This window comes from Triturus cristatus, chromosome 1_1, assembly GCF_964204655.1.
Source record: "Triturus cristatus chromosome 1_1, aTriCri1.1, whole genome shotgun sequence".
Lineage (NCBI taxonomy): Eukaryota > Metazoa > Chordata > Amphibia > Caudata > Salamandridae > Triturus > Triturus cristatus.
In genome coordinates, this window is record NC_140579.1 from 288,334,059 (window position 1) to 288,352,824 (window position 18,766).

Below are 18,766 nucleotides of genomic sequence, written 5' to 3' on the forward strand. Positions count from 1 at the left end.
CAAAGTGAGCAAGGGACTCACGTCTGAGCATACCCTGCCAACTTATGGCGAACAAAGTGGTACAAAAGGGGGTGGTGATAGACGGAGCATCAGAACTAATCAAACACTCACACCCAGTCAACAGATCTGGGTATGATCTATCACCGTTCTTTAGCCCACTCTGCCACCCCAGTTCAGACATGGCCATATGCAAATCAGTCTGACCCTGTGCCTCATGGTAACAGTCCAGCCCGAACTGCCAAGCCATGCCTTCCCTGGACCGGAAACAAGCTTCCTAGGACCGGTTTCTGGCATTTCAGCCATCTTCAGCCAGGCTTGCTTGAATCCATTGGCAAAGTGAGCAAGGGACTCACGTCTGAGCATACCCTGCCAACTTATGGCGAACAAAGCGGTACAAAAGGGGGTGGTGATAGACGGAGCATCAGAACTAATCAAACACTCACAACCAGTCAACAGATCTGGGTTTGATCCATCACCGTTCTTTAGCCCACTCTGCCACCCCAGTTCAGACATGGCCATATGCAAATCAGTCTGACCCTGTGCCTCATGGGAACAGCCCAGCCTGAACTGCCAAGCCATGCCTTCCCATGACCGGAAAACAAGCTTCCTAGGACCGGTTTCTGGCATTTAAGCCGTCTTCAGACAGGCTTGCTTGAATCCAGTGGCAAAGTGAGCAAGGGACTCACGTCTGAGCATACCATGCCAACTTATGGCGAACAAAGCGGTACAAAAGGGGGTGGTGCTAGACGGAGCATCAGAACTAATCAAACACTCACAAACAATCAACAGAACTGGGTTTGATCCATCACCGTTCTTTAGCCCACTCTGCCACCCCAGTTCAGACATGGCCATATGCAAATCAGTCTGACCCTGTGCCTCATGGGAACAGTCCAGCCCGAACTGCCAAGCCATGCCTTCCCATGACCGGAAACAAGCTTCCTAGGACCGGTTTCTGGCATTTCAGCCGTCTTCAGCCAGGCTTGCTTGAAACCAGAGGCAAAGTGAGCAAGGGACTCACGTCTGAGCATACCCTGCCAACTTATGGCGAACAAAGCGGTACAAAAGGGGGTGGTGATAGACGGAGCATCAGAACTAATCAAACACTCACACCCAGTCAACAGATCTGCGTTTGATCCATCACCATTCTTTAGCCCACTCTGCCACCCCAGTTCAGACATGGCCATATGCAAATCAGTCTGACCCTTTGCCTCATGGGAACAGTCCAGCCCGAACTGCCAAGCCATGCATTCCCTGGACCGGAAACAAGCTTCCTAGGACCGGTTTCTGGCATTTCAGCCGTCTTCAGCCAGGCTTGCTTGAATCCAGTGGCAAAGTGAGCAAGGGACTCACGTCTGAGCATACCCTGCCAACTTATGGCGAACAAAGCGGTACAAAAGGGGGTGGTGATAGACGGAGCATCAGAACTAATCAAACACTCACACCCAGTCAACAGATCTGGGTTTGATCCATCACCGTTCTTTAGCCCACTCTGCCACGCCAGTTCAGACATGGCCATATGCAAATCAGTCTGACCCTGTGCCTCATGGGAACAGTCCAGCCCGAACTGCCAAGCCATGCCTTCCCTGGACCGGAAACAAGCTTCCTAGGTTCGGTTTCTGGCATTTCAGCCGTCTTCAGCCAGGCTTGCTGGAATCCAGTGGCAAAGTGAGCAAGGGACTTCATCTGAGCATACCCTGCCAACTTATGGCGAACAAAGCGCTACAAAAGAGGGTGGTGATAGACGGAGCATTAGATCTAATCAAACACTCACACCCAGTCAACAGATCTGGGTTTGATCCATCACCGTTCTTTAGCCCACTCCGCCACCCTAGTTCAGACATGGCCATATGCAAATCAGTCTGACCCTGTGCCTCATGGTAACAGTCCAGCCCGAACTGCCAAGCCAAGCCTTCCCTGGACCGGAAACAAGCTTCCTAGGACAGGTTCCTGGCATTTCAGCCGTCTTCAGCCAGGCTTGCATGAATCAAGTGGCAAAGTGAGCAAGGGACTCACGTCGGAGCATACCCTGCCAACTTATGGCGAACAAAATGGTTCAAAAGGGGGTGGTGATAGACGGAGCATCAGAACTAATCAAACACTCACACCCAGTCAACAGATCTGGGTTTGATCCATCACCGTTCTTTAGCCCACTCTGCCACCCCAGTTCAGACATGGCCATATGCAAATCAGTCTGACCCTGTGCCTCATGGGAACAGTCCAGCCCGAACTGCCAAGCCATGCCTTCCCTGGACCGGAAACAAGCTTCCTAGGACCGGTTTGTGGCATTTCAGCCGTCTTCAGCCAGGCTTGCATGAATCAAGTGGCAAAGTGAGCAAGGGACTCACGTCTGAGCATACCCTGCCAACTTATGGCGAACAAAATGGTTCAAAAGGGGGTGGTGATAGACGGAGCATCAGAACTAATCAAACACTCACACCCAGTCAACAGATCTGGGTTTGATCCATCACCGTTCTTTAGCCCACTCTGCCACCCCAGTTCAGACATGGCCATATGCAAATCAGTCTGACCCTGTGCCTCATGGGAACAGTCCAGCCCGAACTGCCAAGCCATGCCTTCCCTGGACCGGAAACAAGCTTCCTAGGACCGTTTTCTGGCATTTCAGCCGTCTTCAGCCAGGCTTGCTTGAATCCAGTGGCAATGTGAGCAAGGGACTCACGTCTGAGCATACCCTGCCAACTTATGGAGAACAAAGCGGTACAAAAGGGGGTGGTGATAGACGGAGCATCAGAACTAATCAAACACTCACACCCTGTCAACAGATCTGGGTTTGATCCATCACCGTTCTTTAGCCCACTCTGCCACCCCAGTTCAGACATGGCCATATGCAAATCAGTCTGACCCTGTGCCTCATGGGAACAGTCCAGCCCGAACTGCCAAGCCATGCCTTCCCTGGACCGGAACCAAGCTTCCTAGGACCGGTTTCTGGCATTTCAGCCGTCTTCAGCCAGGCTTGCTTGAATCCAGTGGCAAAGTGAGCAAGGGACTCACGTCTGAGCATACCCTGCCAACTTATGGCGAACAAAGCGGTACAAAAGCAGGTGGTGATAGACGGAGAATCAGAACTAATCAAACACTCCCACCCAGTCAACAGATCTGGGTATGATCCATCACCGTTCTTTAGCCCACTCTGCCACCCCAGTTCAGACATGGCCATATGCAAATCAGTCTGACCATGTGCCTCATGGGAACAGTCCAGCCCGAACGGCCAAGCCATGCCTTCCCTGGACCGGAAACAAGCTTCCTAGGACCGGTTTCTGGCATTTCAGCCGTCTTCAGCCAGGCTTGCTTGAATCCAGTGGCAATGTGAGCAAGGGACTCACGTCTGAGCATACCCTGACAACTTATGGCGAACAAAGCGGTACAAAAGGGGGTGGTGATAGACGGAGCATCAGAACTAATCAAACACTCACAACCAGTCAACAGATCTGGGTTTGATCCATCACAGTTCTTTAGCCCACTCTGCCACCCCAGTTCAGACATGGCCATATGCAAATCAGTCTGACCCTGTGCCTCATGGGAACAGTCCAGCCCGAACTGCCAAGCCATGCCTTCCCATGACCGGAAACAAGCTTCCTAGGACCGGTTTCTGGCATTTAAGCCGTCTTCAGCCAGGCTTGCTTGAAACCAGAGGCAAAGTGAGCAAGGGACTCACGTCTGAGCATACCCTGCCAACTTATGGCGAACAAAGCGGTACAAAAGGGGGTGGTGATAGACGGAGCATCAGAACTAATCAAACACTCACACCCAGTCAACAGATCTGCGTTTGATCCATCACCATTCTTTAGCCCACTCTGCCACCCCAGTTCAGACATGGCCATATGCAAATCAGTCTGACCCTTTGCCTCATGGGAACAGTCCAGCACGAACTGCCAAGCCATGCATTCCCTGGACCGGAAACAAGCTTCCTAGGACCGGTTTCTGGCATTTCAGCCATCTTCAGCCAGGCTTGCTTGAATCCAGTGGCAAAGTGAGCAAGGGACTCACGTCTGAGCATACCCTGCCAACTTATGGCGAACAAAGCGGTACAAAAGGGGGTGGTGATAGACGGAGCATCAGAACTAATCAAACACTCACACCCAGTCAACAGATCTGGGTTTGATCCATCACCGTTCTTTAGCCCACTCTGCCACCCCAGTTCAGACATGGCCGTATGCAAATCAGTCTGACCCTGTGCCTCATGGGAACAGTCCAGCCCGAACTGCCAAGCCATGCCTTCCCTGGACCGGAAACAAGCTTCCTAGGACCGGTTTCTGGCATTTCAGCCGTCTTCAGCCAGGCTTGCTTGAATCCAGTGGCAAAGTGAGCAAGGGACTTCATCTGAGCATACCCTGCCAACTTATGGCGAACAAAGCGCTACAAAAGGGGGTGGTGATAGACGGAGCATCAGAACTAATCAAACACTCACACCCAGTCAACAGATCTGGGTTTGATCCATCACCGTTCTTTAGCCCACTCTGCCACTCCAGTTCAGACATGGCCATATGCAAATCAGTCTGACCCTGTGCCTCATGGTAACAGTCCAGCCCGAACTGCCAAGCCATGCCTTCCCTGGACCGGAAACAAGCTTCCTAGGACCGGTTTCTGGCATTTCAGCCGTCTTCAGCCAGGCTTGCATGAATCAAGTGGCAAAGTGAGCAAGGGACTCACGTCTGAGAATACCCTGCCAACTTATGGCGAACAAAATGGTTCAAAAGGGGGTGGTGATAGACGGAGCATCAGAACTAATCAAACACTCACACCCAGTCAACAGATCTGGGTTTGATCCATCACCGTTCTTTAGCCCACTCTGCCACCCCAGTTCAGACATGGCCATATGCAAATCAGTCTGACCCTGTGCCTCATGGGAACAGTCCAGCCCGAACTGCCAAGCCATGCCTTCCCTGGACCGGAAACAAGCTTCCTAGGACCGTTTTCTGGCATTTCAGCCGTCTTCAGCCAGGCTTGCTTGAATCCAGTGGCAATGTGAGCAAGGGACTCACGTCTGAGCATACCCTGCCAACTTATGGAGAACAAAGCGGTACAAAAGGGGGTGGTGATAGACGGAGCATCAGAACTAATCAAACACTCACACCCTGTCAACAGATCTGGGTTTGATCCATCACCGTTCTTTAGCCCACTCTGCCACCCCAGTTCAGACATGGCCATATGCAAATCAGTCTGACCCTGTGCCTCATGGGAACAGTCCAGCCCGAACTGCCAAGCCATGCCTTCCCTGGACCGGAACGAAGCTTCCTAGGATCGGTTTCTGGCATTTCAGCCGTCTTCAGCCAGGCTTGCTTGAATCCAGTGGCAAAGTGAGCAAGGGACTCACGTCTGAGCATACCCTGCCAACTTATGGCGAACAAAGCGGTACAAAAGCAGGTGGTGATAGAAGGAGCATCAGAACTAATCAAACACTCACACCCAGTCAACAGATCTGGGTTTGATCCATCACCGTTCTTTAGCCCACTCTGCCACCCCAGTTCAGACATGGCCATATGCAAATCAGTCTGACCCTGTGCCTCATGGGAACAGTCCAGCCCGAACGGCCAAGCCATGCCTTCCCTGGACCGGAAACAAGCTTCCTAGGACCGGTTTCTGGCATTTCAGCCGTCTTCAGCCAGGCTTGCTTGAATCCAGTGGCAATGTGAGCAAGGGACTCACGTCTGAGCATACCCTGCCAACTTATGGCGAACAAAGCGGTACAAAATGGGGTGGTGATAGACGGAGCATCAGAACTAATCAAACACTCACAACCAGTCAACAGATCTGGGTTTGATCCATCACCGTTCTTTAGCCCACTCTGCCACCCGAGTTCAGACATGGCCATATGCAAATCAGTCTGACCCTGTGCCTCATGGGAACAGCCCACCCAGAACTGCCAAGCCATGCCTTCCCATGACCGGAAACAAGCTTCCTAGGACCGGTTTCTGGCATTTAAGCCGTCTTCAGCCAGGCTTGCTTGAATCCAGTGGCAAAGTGAGCAAGGGACTCACGTCTGAGCATACCCTGCCAACTTATGGCGAACAAAGCGGTACAAAAGGGGGTGGTGCTAGACGGAGCATCAGAACTAATCAAACACTCACAAACAATCAACAGAACTGGGTTTGATCCATCACCGTTCTTTAGCCCACTCTGCCACCCCAGTTCAGACATGGCCATATGCAAATCAGTCTGACCCTGTGCCTGATGGGAACAGTCCAGCCCGAACTGCCAAGCCATGCCTTTCCACGACCGGAAACAAGCTTCCTAGGACCGGTTTCTGGCATTTCAGCCGTCTTCAGCCAGGCTTGCTTGAATCCAGTGGCAAAGTGAGCAAGGGACTCACGTCTGAGCATACCCTGCCAACTTATGGCGAACAAAGCGGTACAAAAGGGGGTGGTAATAGACGGAGCATCAGAACTAATCAAACACTCACAAACAGTCAATAGAACTGGGTTTGATCCATCACAGTTCTTTAGCCCACTCTGCCACCCCAGTTCAGACATGGCCATATGCAAATCAGTCTGACCCTGTGCCTCATGGGAACAGTCCAGCCCGAACTGCCAAGCCATGCCTTCCCATGACCGGAAACAAGCTTCCTAGGAACGGTTTCTGGCATTTCAGCCGTCTTCAGCCAGGCTTGCTTGAAACCAGTGGCAAAGTGAGCAAGGGACTCACGTCTGAGCATACCCTGCCAACTTATGGCGAACAAAGCGGTACAAAAGGGGGTGGTGATAGACGGAGCATCAGAACTAATCAAACACTCACACCCAGTCAACAGATCTGCGTTTGATCCATCACCATTCTTTAGCCCACTCTGCCACCCCAGTTCAGACATGGCCATATGCAAATCAGTCTGACCCTTTGCCTCATGGGAACAGTCCAGCCCGAACTGCCAAGCCATGCCTTCCCTGGACCGGAAACAAGCTTCCTAGGACCGGTTTCTGGCATTTCAGCCGTCTTCAGCCAGGCTTGCTTGAATCCAGTGGCAAAGTGAGCAAGGGACTCACGTCTGAGCATACCCTGCCAACTTATGGCGAACAAAGCGGTACAAAAGGGGGTGGTGATAGACGGAGCATCAGAACTAATCAAACACTCACACCCAGTCAACAGATCTGGGTTTGATCCATCACCGTTCTTTAGCCCACTCTGCCACCCCAGTTCAGACATGGCCATATGCAAATCAGTCTGACCCTGTGCCTCATGGGAACAGTCCAGCCCGAACTGCCAAGCCATGCCTTCCCTGGACCGGAAACAAGCTTCCTAGGACCGGTTTCTGGCATTTCAGCCGTCTTCAGCCAGGCTTGCTTGAATCCAGTGGCAAAGTGAGCAAGGGACTTCATCTGAGCATACCCTGCCAACTTATGGCGAACAAAGCGGTACAAAAGGGGTCTGGTGATAGACGGAGCATCAGATCTAATCAAACACTCACACCCAGTCAACAGATCTGGGTTTGATCCATCACCGTTCTTTAGCCCACTCCGCCACCCCAGTTCAGACATGGCCATATGCAAATCAGTCTGACCCTGTGCCTCATGGTAACAGTCCAGCCCGAACTGCCAAGCCATGCCTTCCCTGGACCGGAAACAAGCTTCCTAGGACTGGTTTCTGGCATTTCAGCCGTCTTCAGCCAGGCTTGCTTGAATCCAGTGGCAAAGTGAGCAAGGGACTCACGTCTGAGCATACCCTGCCAACTTATGGCGAACAAAGCGGTACAAAAGGGGGTGGTGATAGACGGAGCATCAGAACTAATCAAACACTCACTCCCTGTCAACAGATCTGGGTTTGATCCATCACCGTTCTTTAGCCCACTCTGCCACCCCAGTTCAGACATGGCCATATGCAAATCAGTCTGACCCTGTGCCTCATGGGAACAGTCCAGCCCGAACTGCCAAGCCATGCCTTCCCTGGACCGGAACCAAGCTTCCTAGGACCGGTTTCTGGCATTTCAGCCGTCTTCAGCCAGGCTTGCTTGAATCCAGTGGCAAAGTGAGCAAGGGACTCACGTCTGAGCATACCCTGCCAACTTATGGCGAACAAAGCGGTACAAAAGCAGGTGGTGATAGACGGAGCATCAGAACTAATCAAACACTCACACCCAGTCAACAGATCTGGGTTTGATCCATCACCGTTCTTTAGCCTCACTCTGCCACCCCAGTTCAGACATGGCCATATGCAAATCAGTCTGACCCTGTGCCTCATGGGAAAAGTCCAGCCCGAACTGCCAAGCCATGCCTTCCCTGGACCGGAAACAAGCTTCCTAGTATCGTTTTCTGGCATTTCAGCCGTCTTCAGCCAGGCTTGCTTGAATCCAGTGGCAATGTGAGCAAGGGACTCACGTCTGAGCATACCCTGCCAACTTATGGAGAACAAAGCGGTACAAAAGGGGGTGGTGATAGACGGAGCATCAGAACTAATCAAACACTCACACCCTGTCAACAGATCTGGGTTTGATCCATCACCGTTCTTTAGCCCACTCTGCCACCCCAGTTCAGACATGGCCATATGCAAATCAGTCTGACCCTGTGCCTCATGGGAACAGTCCAGCCCGAACGGCCAAGCCATGCCTTCCCTGGACCGGAAACAAGCTTCCTAGGACCGGTTTCTGGCATTTCAGCCGTCTTCAGCCAGGCTTGCTTGAATCCAGTGGCAAAGTGAGCAAGGGACTCACGTCTGAGCATACCCTGCCAACTTATGGCGAACAAAGTGGTACAAAAGGGGGTGGTGATAGACGGAGCATCAGAACTAATCAAATACTCACAACCAGTCAACAGATCTGGGTTTGATCCATCACCGTTCTTTAGCCCACTCTGCCACCACAGTTCAGACATGGCCATATGCAAATCAGTCTGACCCTGTGGCTCATGGGAACAGCCCAGCCCGAACTGCCAAGCCATGCCTTCCCATGACCGGAAACAAGCTTCCTAGGACTGGTTTCTGGCATTTCAGCCGTCTTCAGCCAGGCTTGCTTGAATCCAGTGGCAAAGTGAGCAAGGGACTCACGTCTGAGCATACCCTGCCAACTTATGGTGAACAAAGCGGTACAAAAGGGGGTGGTGATAGACGGAGCATCAGAACTAATCAAACACTCACACCCAGTCAACAGATCAGGGTTTGATCCAGCACCGTTCTTTAGCCCACTCTGCCACCCCAGTTCAGACATGGCCATATGCAAATCAGTCTGACCCTGTGCCTCATGGGAACAGTCCAGCCCGAACTGCCAAGCCATGCCTTCCCTGGACCGGAAACAAGCTTCCTAGGAGTGGTTTCTGGCATTTCTGCCGTCTTCAGCCAGGCTTGCTTGAATCCAGTGGCAAAGTGAGCAAGGGACTCACGTCTGAGCATACCCTGCCAACTTATGGCGAACAAAGCGGTACAAAAGCGGGTGGTGATAGACGGAGCATCAGAACTAATCAAACACTCACACCCAATCAACAGATCTGCGTTTGATCCATCACCGTTCTTTAGCCCACTCTGCCACCCCAGTTTAGACATGGCCATATGCAAATCAGTCTGACCCTGTGCCTCATCGGAACAGTCCAGCCCGAACTGCCAAGCCATGCCTTCCCTGGACCGGAAACAAGCTTCCTAGGACCGGTTTCTGGCATTTCAGCCATCTTCAGCCAGGCTTGCTTGAATTCAGTGGCAAAGTGAGCAAGGGACTCACGTCTGAGCATACCATGCCAACTTATTGCGAACAAAGCGGTACAAAAGGGGATGGTGATAGCCGGAGCATCAGAATTAATCAAACACTCACACCCAGTCAACAGATCTGGGTTTGATCCATCACCGTTCTTTAGCCCACTCTGCCACCCCAGTTCAGACATGGCCATATGCAAATCAGTCTGACCCTGTGCCTCATGGGAACAGCCCAGCCCGAACTGCCAAGCCATGCCTTCCCATGACCGGAAACAAGCTTCCTAGGACCGGTTTCTGGCATTTAAGCCGTCTTCAGCCAGGCTTGCTTGAATCCAGTGGCAAAGTGAGCAAGAGACTCACGTCTGAGCATACCCTGCCAACTTATTGCGAACAAAGCGGTACAAAAGGGGGTGGTGATAGACGGAGCATCAGAACTAATCAAACACTCACACCCAGTCAACAGATCTGCGTTTGATCCATCACCATTCTTTAGCCCACTCTGCCACCCCAGTTCAGACATGGCCATATGCAAATCAGTCTGACCCTTTGACTCATGGGAACAGTCCAGCCCGAACTGCCAAGCCATGCATTCCCTGGACCGGAAACAAGCTTCCTAGGACCGGTTTCTGGCATTTCAGCCGTCTTCAGCCAGGCTTGCTTGAATCCAGTGGCAAAGTGAGCAAGGGACTCACGTCTGAGCATACCCTGCCAACTTATGGCGAACAAAGCGGTACAAAAGGGGGTGGTGATAGACGGAGCATCAGAACTAATCAAACACTCACACCCAGTCAACAGATCTGGGTTTGATCCATCACCGTTCTTTAGCCCACTCTGCCACCCCAGTTCAGACATGGCCATATGCAAATCAGTCTGACCCTGTGCCTCATGGGAACAGTCCAGCCCGAACTGCCAAGCCATGCCTTCCCTGGACCGGAAACAAGCTTCCTAGGACCGGTTTCTGGCATTTCAGCCATCTTCAGCCAGGCTTGCTTGAATCCAGTGGCAAAGTGAGCAAGGGACTTCATCTGAGCATACCCTGCCAACTTATGGCGAACAAAATGGTACAAAAGGGGGTGGTGATAGACGGAGCATCAGAACTAATCAAACACTCACACCCAGTCAACAGATCTGGGTTTGATCCATCACCGTTCTTTAGCCCACTCTGCCACCCCAGTTCAGACATGGCCATATGCAAATCAGTCTGACCCTGTGCCTCATGGGAACAGTCCAGCCCAAACTGCCAAGCCATGCCTTCCCTGGACCGGAAACAAGCTTCCTAGGACCGTTTTCTGGCATTTCAGCCGTCTTCAGCCAGGCTTGCTTGAATCCAGTGGCAATGTGAGCAAGGGACTCACGTCTGAGCATACCCTGCAAACTTATGGAGAACAAAGCGGTACAAAAGGGGGTGGTGATAGACGGAGCATCAGAACTAATCAAACACTCACACCTTGTCAATAGATCTGGGTTTGATCCATCACCGTTCTTTAGCCCACTCTGCCACCCCAGTTCAGACATGGCCATATGCAAATCAGTCTGACCCTGTGCCTCATGGGAACAGTCCAGCCCGAACTGCCAAGCCATGCCTTCCCTGGACCGGCACCAAGCTTCCTAGGACCGGTTTCTGGCATTTCAGCCGTCTTCAGCCAGGCTTGCTTGAATCCAGTGGCAAAGTGAGCAAGGGACTCACGTCTGAGCATACCCTGCCAACTTATGGCGAACAAAGCGGTACAAAAGCAGGTGGTGATAGACGGAGCATCAGAACTAATCAAACACTCACACCCAGTCAACAGATCTGGGTTTGATCCATCACCGTTCTTTAGCCCACTCTGCCACCCCAGTTCAGACATGGCCATATGCAAATCAGTCTGACCCTGTGCCTCATGGGAACAGCCCAGCCCGAACTGCCAAGCCATGCCTTCCCATGACCGGAAACAAGCTTCCTAGGACCGGTTTCTGGCATTTAAGCCGTCTTCAGCCAGGCTTGCTTGAATCCAGTGGCAAAGTGAGCAAGGGACTCACGTCTGAGCATACCCTGCCAACTTATGGCGAACAAAGCGGTACAAAAGGGGGTGGTGCTAGACGGATCATCAGAACTAATCAAACACTCACAAACAATTAACAGAACTGGGTTTGATCCATCACCGTTCTTTAGCCCACTCTGCCACCCCAGTTCAGACATGGCCATATGCAAATCAGTCTGACCCTGTGCCTCATGGGAACAGTCCAGCCCGAACTGCCAAGCCATGCCTTTCCTTGACCGGAAACAAGCTTCCTAGGACCAGTTTCTGGCATTTCAGCCGTCTGCAGCCAGGCTTGCTTGAATCCAGTGGCAAAGTGAGCAAGGGACTCACGTCTGAGCATACCCTGCCAACTTATGGCGAACAAAGCGGTACAAAAGGGGGTGGTGATAGACGGAGCATCAGAACTAATCAAACACTCACAAACAGTCAATAGAACTGGGTTTGATCCATCACAGTTCTTTAGCCCACTCTGCCACCCCAGTTCAGACATGGCCATATGCAAATCAGTCTGACCCTGTGCCTCATGGGAACAGTCCAGCCCGAACTGCCAAGCCATGCCTTCCCATGACCGGAAACAAGCTTCCTAGGACCGGTTTCTGGCATTTCAGCCGTCTTCAGCCAGGCTTGCTTGAAACCAGTGGCAAAGTGAGCAAGGGACTCACGTCTGAGCATACCCTGCCAACTTATGGCAAACAAAGCGGTACAAAAGGGGGTGGTGATAGACGGAGCATCAGAACTAATCAAACACTCACACCCAGTCAACATATCTGCGTTTGATCCATCACCATTCTTTAGCCCACTCTGCCACCCCAGTTCAGACATGGCCATATGCAAATCAGTCTGACCCTTTGCCTCATGGGAACAGTCCAGCCCGAACTGCCAAGCCATGCATTCCCTGGACCGGAAACAAGCTTCCTAGGACCGGTTTCTGGCATTTCAGCCGTCTTCAGCCAGGCTTGCTTGAATCCAGCGGCAAAGTGAGCAAGGGACTCACGTCTGAGCATACCCTGCCAACTTATGGCGAACAAAGCGGTACAAAAGGGGGTGGTGATAGACGGAGCATCAGAACTAATCAAACACTCACACCCAGTCAACAGATCTGGGTTTGATCCATCACCGTTCTTTAGCCCACTCTGCCACCCCAGTTCAGACATGGCCATATGCAAATCAGTCTGACCCTGTGCCTCATGGGAACAGTCCAGCCCGAACTGCCAAGCCATGCCTTCCCTGGACCGGAAACAAGCTTCCTAGGACCGGTTTCTGGCATTTCAGCCGTCTTCATCCAGGCTTGCTTGAATCCAGTGGCAAAGTGAGCAAGGGACTTCATCTGAGCATACCCTGCCAACTTATGGCGAACAAAGCGGTACAAAAGGGGGTGGTGATAGACGGATCATCAGATCTAATCAAACACTCACACCCAGTCAACAGATCTGGGTTTGATCCATCACCGTTCTTTAGCCCACTCCGCCACCCCAGTTCAGACATGGCCATATGCAAATCAGTCTGACCCTGTGCCTCATGGTAACAGTCCAGCCCGAACTGCCAAGCCATGCCTTCCCTGGACCGGAAACAAGCTTCCTAGGACTGGTTTCTGGCATTTCAGCCGTCTTCAGCCAGGCTTGCTTGAATCCAGTGGCAAAGTGAGCAAGGGACTCACGTCTGAGCATACCCTGCCAACTTATGGCGAACAAAATGGTACAAAAGGGGGTGGTGATAGACGGAGCATCAGAACTAATCAAACACTCACACCCAGTCAACAGATCTGGGTTTGATCCATCACCGTTCTTTAGCCCACTCTGCCACCCCAGTTCAGACATGGCCATATGCAAATCAGTCTGACCCTGTGCCTCATGGGAACAGTCCAGCCCGAACTGCCAAGCCATGCCTTCCGTGGACCGGAAACAAGCTTCCTAGGACCGGTTTCTGGCATTTCAGCCGTCTTCAGCCAGGCTTGCTTGAATCCAGTGGCAAAGTGAGCAAGGGACTTCATCTGAGCATACCCTGCCAATTTATGGCGAACAAAGCGGTACAAAAGGGGGTGGTGATAGACGGAGCATCAGATCTAATCAAACACTCACACCCAGTCAACAGATCTGGGTTTGATCCATCACCGTTCTTTAGCCCACTCCGCCACCCCAGTTCAGACATGGCCATATGCGAATCAGTCTGACCCTGTGCCTCATGATAACAGTCCAGCCCGAACTGCCATGCCATGCCTTCCCTGGACCGGAAACAAGCTTCCTAGGACCGGTTTCTGGCATTTCAGCCGTCTTCAGCCAGGCTTGCTTGAATCCAGTGGCAAAGTGAGCAAGGGACTCACGTCTGAGCATACCCTGCCAACTTATGGCGAACAAAGCGGTACAAAAGGGGGTGGTGATAGACGGAGCATCAGAACTAATCAAACACTCACACCCAGTCAACAGATCTGGGTTTGATCCATCACCGTTCTTTAGCCCACTCTGCCACTCCAGTTCAGACATGGCCATATGCAAATCAGTCTGACCCTGTGCCTCATGGGAACAGTCCAGCCCGAACTGCCAAGCCATGCCTTCCCTGGACCGGAAACAAGCTTCCTAGGAGTGGTTTCTGGCATTTCTGCCGTCTTCAGCCAGGCTTGCTTGAATCCATTGGCAAAGTGAGCAAGGGACTCACGTCTGAGCATACCCTGCCAACTTATGGCGAACAAAGCGGTACAAAAGGGGGTGGTGATAGACGGAGCATCAGAACTAATCAAACACTCACAACCAGTCAACAGATCTGGGATTGATCCATCACCGTTCTTTAGCCCACTCTGCCACCCCAGTTCAGACATGGCCATATGCAAATCAGTCTGACCCTGTGCCTCATGGGAACAGTCCAGCCCGAACTGCCAAGCCATGCCTTTCCATGACCGGAAACAAGCTTCCTAGGACCGGTTTCTGGCATTTCAGCCGTCTTCAGACAGGCTTGCTTGAATCCAGTGGCAAAGTGAGCAAGGGACTCACGTCTGAGCATACCCTGCCAACTTATGGCGAACGAAGCGGTACAAAAGGGGGTGGTGATAGACGGAGCATCAGAACTAATCAAACACTCCCAAACAGTCAATAGAACTGGGTTTGATCCATCACAAGTCTTTAGCCCACTCTGCCACCCCAGTTCAGACATGGCCATATGCAAATCAGTCTGACCCTGTGCCTCATGGGAACAGTCCAGCCCGAACTGCCAAGCCATGCCTTCCCATGACCGGAAACAAGCTTCCTAGGACCGGTTTCTGGCATTTCAGCCGTCTTCAGCCAGGCTTGCTTGAAACCAGTGGCAAAGTGAGCAAGGGACTCACGTCTGAGCATACCCTGCCAACTTATGGCGAACAAAGTGGTACAAAAGGGGGTGGTGATAGACGGAGCATCAGAACTAATCAAACACTCACACCCAGTCAACAGATCTGCGTTTGATCCATCACCATTCTTTAGCCCACTCTGCCACCCCAGTTCAGACATGGCCATATGCAAATCAGTCTGACCCTGTGCCTCATGGGAACAGTCCAGCCCGAATTGCCAAGCCATGCCTTCCCTGGACCGGAAACAAGCTTCCTAGGACCGGTTTCTGGCATTTCAGCCGTCTTCAGCCAGGCTTGCTTGAATCCAGTGGCAAAGTGAGCAAGGGACTTCATCTGAGCATACCCTGCCAACTTATGGCGAACAAAGCGGTACAAAAGGGGGTGGTGATAGACGGAGCATCAGATCTAATCAAACACTCACACCCAGTCAACAGATCTGGGTTTGATCCATCACCGTTCTTTAGCCCACTCCGCCACCCCAGTTCAGACATGGCCATATGCAAATCAGTCTGACCCTGTGCCTCATGGTAACAGTCCAGCCCGAACTGCCAAGCCATGCCTTCCCTGGACCGGAAACAAGCTTCCTAGGACTGGTTTCTGGCATTTCAGCCGTCTTCAGCCAGGCTTGCATGAATCAAGTGGCAAAGTGAGCAAGGGACTCACGTCTGAGCATACCCTGCCAACTTATGGCGAACAAAATGGTACAAAAGGGGGTGGTGATAGACGGAGCATCAGAACTAATCAAACACTCACACCCAGTCAACAGATCTGGGTTTGATCCATCACCGTTCTTTAGCCCACTCTGCCACCCCAGTTCAGACATGGCCATATGCAAATCAGTCTGACCCTGTGCCTCATGGGAACAGTCCAGCCCGAACTGCCAAGCCATGCCTTCCCTGGACCGGAAACAAGCTTCCTAGGACCGTTTTCTGGCATTTCAGCCGTCTTCAGCCAGGCTTGCTTGAATCCAGTGGCAATGTGAGCAAGGGACTCACGTCTGAGCATACCCTGCCAACTTATGGAGAACAAAGCGGTACAAAAGGGGGTGGTGATAGACGGAGCATCAGAACTATTTAAACACTCACACCCTGTCAACAGATCTGGGTTTGATCCATCACCGTTCTTTAGCCCACTCTGCCACCCCAGTTCAGACATGGCCATATGCAAATCAGTCTGACCCTGTGCCTCATGGGAACAGTCCAGCCCGAACTGCCAAGCCATGCCTTCCCTGAACCGGAACCAAGCTTCCTAGGACCGGTTTCTGGCATTTCAGCCGTCTTCAGCCAGGCTTGCTTGAATCCAGTGGCAAAGTGAGCAAGGGACTCACGTCTGAGCATACCCTGCCAACTTATGGCGAACAAAGCGGTACAAAAGCAGGTGGTGATAGACGGAGCATCAGAACTAATCAAACACTCACACCCAGTCAACAGATCTGGGTTTGATCCATCACCGTTCTTTAGCCCACTCTGCCACCCCAGTTCAGACATGGCCATATGCAAATCAGTCTGACCCTGTGCCTCATGGAAACAGTCCAGCCCGAATTGCCAAGCCATGCCTTCCCTGGACCGGAAACAAGCTTCCTAGGACCGGTTTCTGGCATTTCAGCCGTCTTCAGCCAGGCTTGCTTGAATCCAGTGGCAAAGTGAGCAAGGGACTTCATCTGAGCATACCCTGCCAACTTATGGCGAACAAAGCGGTAAAAAAGGGGGTGGTGATAGACGGAGCATCAGATCTAATCAAACACTCACACCCAGTCAACAGATCTGTGTTTGATCCATCACCGTTCTTTAGCCCACTCCGCCACCCCAGTTCAGACATGGCCATATGCAAATCAGTCTGACCCTGTGCCTCATGGTAACAGTCCAGCCCGAACTGCCAAGCCATGCCTTCCCTGGACCGGAAACAAGCTTCCTAGGACTGGTTTCTGGCATTTCAGCCGTCTTCAGCCAGGCTTGCATGAATCAAGTGGCAAAGTGAGCAAGGGACTCACGTCTGAGCATACCCTGCCAACTTATGGCGAACAAAATGGTACAAAAGGGGGTGGTGATACACGGAGCATCAGAACTAATCAAACACTCACACCCAGTCAACAGATCTGGGTTTGATCCATCACCGTTCTTTAGCCCACTCTGTCTGCCACCCCAGTTCAGACATGGCCATATGCAAATCAGTCTGACCCTGTGCCTCATGGGAACAGTCCAGCCCGAACTGCCAAGCCATGCCTTCCCTGGACCGGAAACAAGCTTCCTAGGACCGTTTTCTGGCATTTCAGCCGTCTTCAGCCAGGCTTGCTTGAATCCAGTGGCAATGTGAGCAAGGGACTCACGTCTGAGCATACCCTGCCAACTTATGGAGAACAAAGCGGTACAAAAGGGGGTGGTGATAGACGGAGCATCAGAACTATTTAAACACTCACACCCTGTCAACAGATCTGGGTTTGATCCATCACCGTTCTTTAGCCCACTCTGCCACCCCAGTTCAGACATGGCCATATGCAAATCAGTCTGACCCTGTGCCTCATGGGAACAGTCCAGCCCGAACTGCCAAGCCATGCCTTCCCTGGACCGGAACCAAGCTTCCTAGGACCGGTTTCTGGCATTTCAGCCGTCTTCAGCCAGGCTTGCTTGAATCCAGTGGCAAAGTGAGCAAGGGACTTACGTCTGAGCATACCCTGCCAACTTATGGCGAACAAAGCGGTACAAAAGCAGGTGGTGATAGACGGAGCATCAGAACTAATCAAACACTCACACCCAGTCAACAGATCTGGATTTGATCCATCACCATTCTTTAGCCCACTCTGCCACCCCAGTTCAGACATGGCCATATGCAAATCAGTCTGACCCTGTGCCTCATGGGAAAAGTCCAGCCCAAACTGCCAAGCCATGCCTTCCCTGGACCGGAAACAAGCTTCCTAGGACCGTTTTCTGGCATTTCAGCCGTCTTCAGCCAGGCTTGCTTGAATCCAGTGGCAATGTGAGCAAGGGACTCACGTCTGAGCATACCCTGCCAACTTATGGAGAACAAAGCGGTACAAAAGGGGGTGGTGATAGACAGGGCATCAGAACTAATCAAACACTCACACCCTGTCAACAGATCTGGGTTTGATCCATCACCGTTCTTTAGCCTACTCTGCCACCCCAGTTCAGACATGGCCATATGCAAATCAGTCTGACCCTGTGCCTCATGGGAACAGCCCAGCCCGAACGGCCAAGCCATGCCTTCCCTGGACCGGAAACAAGCTTCCTAGGACCGGTTTCTGGCATTTCAGCCGTCTTCAGCCAGGCTTGCTTGAATCCAGTGGCAAAGTGAGCAAGGGACTCACGTCTGAGCATACCCTGCCAACTTATGGCGAACAAAGCGGTACAAAAGGGGGTGGTGATAGACGGAGCATCAGAACTAATCAAACACTCACACCCAGTCAACAGATCTGGGTTTGATCCATCACCGTTGTTTAGCCCACTCTGCCAGCCCAGTTCAGACATGGCCATATGCAAAGCAGTCTTACCCTGTGCCTCATGGGAACAGTCCAGCCCGAACGGCCAAGCCATGCCTTCCCTGGACCGGAAACAAGCTTCCTAGGACTGGTTTCTGGCATTTCAGCCGTCTTCAGCCAGGCTTGCTTGAATCTAGTGGCAAAGTGAGCAAGGGACTCATGTCTGAGCATACCCTGCCAACTTATAGCAAACAAAGCGGTACAAAAGGGGGTGGTGATAGACGGAGCATCAGAACTAATCAAACACTCACAACCAGTCAACAGATCTGGGTTTGATCCATCACCGTTCTTTAGCCCACTCTGCCACCACAGTTC